The following is a 3502-nucleotide window of genomic DNA, read 5'->3' as shown; positions in this document are numbered from 1 at the left end:
GGCGGCCGAGCGGAGCTCTTTCCTCGACACCCCTTCACCGCCGCCAGCTGCTCCCCCCGCGGCGCGCGCTCCGCCGGCCCGGGAATCCCCCGCGTCCCGGACCGCCCACCGAGTGGCTGCTGCCTTCGCCACAGCTCCTTCACCTCGCCTCCCGCCCCAACTTTCCCAGGCCCGGCACACGCGCGCGCGCGCGCGCACGCACACACACGCACACACACACACGCACACACACACACACACCCCACCCTCGATCCCAGCTCCACTTCCAGGTGTAGTTTGGAGATGACAGATGCCTGTAGACTTTCACCAAACAAGCGGTGGGGGCAGCAGACTACAACAGTTATTTAATTAAAAGGCATTTTTCCTCTCTTTCTCGCCCTGGCTCCCAGAATAGCTTTTGCACCCCTAGACACTGAGCACACGCCTGTCTCTCTCCAGGTTCCCAGTGGCCCGCGGACACCCATCTCCTTCCACGCACCTCCCTCGGCGTCTGCTCCCACCCTCCCGGGGCCCCCAGAGTCACATCGACACGCACACCTAGAAGCCGGCGGCGGGGAGCGTCGAGGGAGCGATGCAGCCGGACTGCATTGCACAGTCATCAAAGTTAAGTGTGTGTGTTTGGGGGTGAGTGTGTGCGCCCGGGGAGCCACGGGGTCACGGGCAGCGGAGCCTCCACTCTGCACCTTCCTCCTCGGGGTCATGGGACGCCTCTACTTGCGAATGCAGCCATTTTAGGGGAAGCAGTGGCTCGGGGCCGGGGGGAGTAGAAGGGGGCAGCACGTCGCGGGGGGCTCGCGGCTCCGCAGCCCCTCGGCGCAACTGGAGGGTGGCCAGGCTCCGGGCGCACAGGGGCGCGGCGCCTGCAGCGACTTGGGGAAGGTTGCGCTCGAGTTCCCTGGTTTTGTCTGGAGTTGTTCGGGGTAACGCGCCGACTCCTGCCTCTTTCTCGGGTTCCCGCTGGGCTGGGAGGTGGTGGTGGGGGGTGTCGATGGCAGATTGGACACGAGAGGGACGCAACAGACCCTGCCGACCAGAGAGCTAGCGCTGGTGGCCTGGGGGTGGGGGGGAGCGCCTCCTGGCGCCGGTTGGCACTGACCCAGACAGTGCGACCCACTTGGCCCCCCATCCTCCCACCCCCTCCGAGCCTCTGCCTCCCCGCCGAGTGCCAAGTGAGAGCGCGGCTGGGGGCACAGGGCGCGACGCCGCCCGACACCGAGCCACCCCTTACCTGGTTGGAAGAGGTTTCCCAGGAGGAGTCGTAGTTGTAAAAGAAGGAAGAGAAGAAGGTGTCTTCCGACAGCCCGCAGCCCGCCATGCTCTGGATGCAAATAAAATGAGGAAAGAAAGAAAAAAAAAAAAAAAGCACACACACAAAAGCAACCAAAATTTTTCAAAATCAAATGAAACCAATAATCGAAGAAGAAATTCTCTCGAAAATAAAAGGAGGGGGGAGGGAACGGCAGAGGGAACGGAAACTCCCTCTCCGGGCGAGAAGGGATGCTCGGGCTGCCGCCGCCGCCGCCGCCGCCTGCTCAAGACGGTACCTAGAGAGGTTCGTCCTGACTTGGGCAGCCGCCGCCGCCGCCTGTGCCGGCTGCGTGTGTGCGCGCGTGTGTGTGCGTGTGCGTGTGTGTGGTGTGTGCGCGCAGAGAGAGAGACCGCAGGGGAAGCGACAGGGCGAGAGAATGAGCGAGCCGGGATGGAGGGCGCAGAGGCAGAGCAGGCGGGCGAGCGTGTGCGCGCGGGGGTGCGTGCGTGTGTGTGTGTGCGCGCGTGTGGCTGAGTGTGCGTCTGTTTGGGGAGCTCACCGGAGAGCCGGGGCCGTCACGTGGGCGCGCTGACTCCGCCGGCTGCCGGGGACAGCCTGTACTACAGCCCCGGCCACTAAATCAGCCCGCGCCGCCCGACCTTTGCAGCCCCCGCGGCCTGCCCGCGGCTCTTCTATCCTTCAGCACCCGCCCAACAGGGCCGTGCGCGCCCCGGGACGGTAGGGGGCGCGGGTGCGGCGGCCGGCAGGTGGGTAGGTGGACAAGGGGCCGCCCGGAGCCGAAGAGGGGGAATGACAGATGCCCACAGAGACTCACAGATCTTCTGCTGCGACCTGCACCCGGCTGGCAAGCCTGGCTCCCACTCTCTCTGAAAATTTTTTGAATTCCTAAAATTGCTTTCCCGTGCAGAGCCGGCTCTTCCAGGCACAGGGAAATGATTTTCACACAGTTGATATGTCTCGATTTTCTTTCTTTCCCGGTGCCTCTCGCCCCCCTCACGCGCGCGCACACACACGCACACGCAAGCATACACACCCGTGGCCGCCTCCTTCCATCCCAAATGCAAACCCACTTCCTTTCGCCGGTTGCTATAGTTAAGCTAAGTCAGTGCTACACATCAAACTAGGCTAGGCCGAGAGAACTGGAAAGTGGATTTAGGGGACAATACTGCCCCAGCAGGAAGAAAGCCTAGATGACTTTTAATGGGCTTTTCCATCTCTCGTTTGGCATTCTGTTAATTTAACAGTTCAAACAAGAAGGATTTTGTAGCTTCTGCATTAAAACTCAAGCCCCTTGAGTCACAGTTCTTTAAATGGAGCTACTCTCCTAAGTCTATCATACGTTATGAAAAACTAAACGGATATAATTTTCTTTTTCCCCCCAAAGTGGTATTCTAGGACCAAACCTTTCTTTCCATCTTAATAATTGGTTAGCTGAAAGTTTTTTCTGCAAAAAGCCATTCTTTACTTGCTCCCCCCCTTACTCTTTATACAAGTATTTGTAGTAAGTAAATCACGAATAAAAACCAGCATATCCCTGAAAGAAGCTCTTAGAAATGTTTGAACCCTCCCTGGGAAACTTGGAACACCATCTTGTAGGCAGTTGATATTGTTTTACTTCTGATTCCTTTTTCCAAATGCTGTCCATTTTTACTCAAACCAGTTGTGTTTTTCCAAGCATTCACACTTCCTCTTGTAAATTCCCCACTTGAGGTCAAAATCATCTGTGAAATAAACATTTCCACAGCAACCCCAGTGATGTCACAAACATTGGCTCATGATTTCAGAGGGAAAATAAAGCAGGAGGAGAAGATGCTTTAGAAAGACAGCCCCTGTTTTCTTGCAAATAGCATCAGTTCTACCAGAAATTCAGAGAACAGATTTCTGGCTAAATACTTGTTTTCTGTTTCTGAGATTGATGTATTTTTCAAAGATATGTCAAATGATCTTTAGAAAAATAGGTCACCATCCTCTCTTCTGGATTCGTGAAGAATGGTGTTTCTAATCAGTGGTCCCTAACCACACTGGCCACACTAGATTTTAATAAGGGGAAAAGGGAATTTTTTTTTTTCTAAAAAGTGACGTTAGAATCTGAAAACACTGAGAGATGAAATTTAATGTGCTAACTTCAAGCTCAAATAATGCCGACTGACCCGGCTTCAAAAATAAAAGTTTTAATAAGTATTCAGCCCACAGAAATTCTATTCAGTTATCAAAATTAGCACGGATCTCACC

At 55.4% G+C, this 3502-nt stretch overlaps 1 protein-coding gene across 2 annotated transcripts in view; it reads right to left on the bottom strand.

The window, feature by feature from the left end:
- Positions 1–1604, bottom strand: part of PPARGC1A (PPARG coactivator 1 alpha) — an 804378-nt gene extending 802774 nt beyond the window's left edge. For both annotated transcript variants that reach the window (XM_004375139.2, XM_004375137.2), the window contains exon 1: positions 1229–1604. The gene's annotated coding sequence lies outside the window, so the exon portion shown is untranslated. The remainder of the gene's footprint in view (positions 1–1228) is intronic.
- Between the last annotated feature and the right edge of the window lie 1898 nt (positions 1605–3502).

Source organism: Trichechus manatus, unplaced genomic scaffold, assembly GCF_000243295.1.
Source record: "Trichechus manatus latirostris isolate Lorelei unplaced genomic scaffold, TriManLat1.0 scaffold00034, whole genome shotgun sequence".
NCBI lineage: Eukaryota > Metazoa > Chordata > Mammalia > Sirenia > Trichechidae > Trichechus > Trichechus manatus.
Note: the sequence above shows the minus strand (reverse complement) of the source record. Positions and strands in the feature narration are given on the sequence as shown.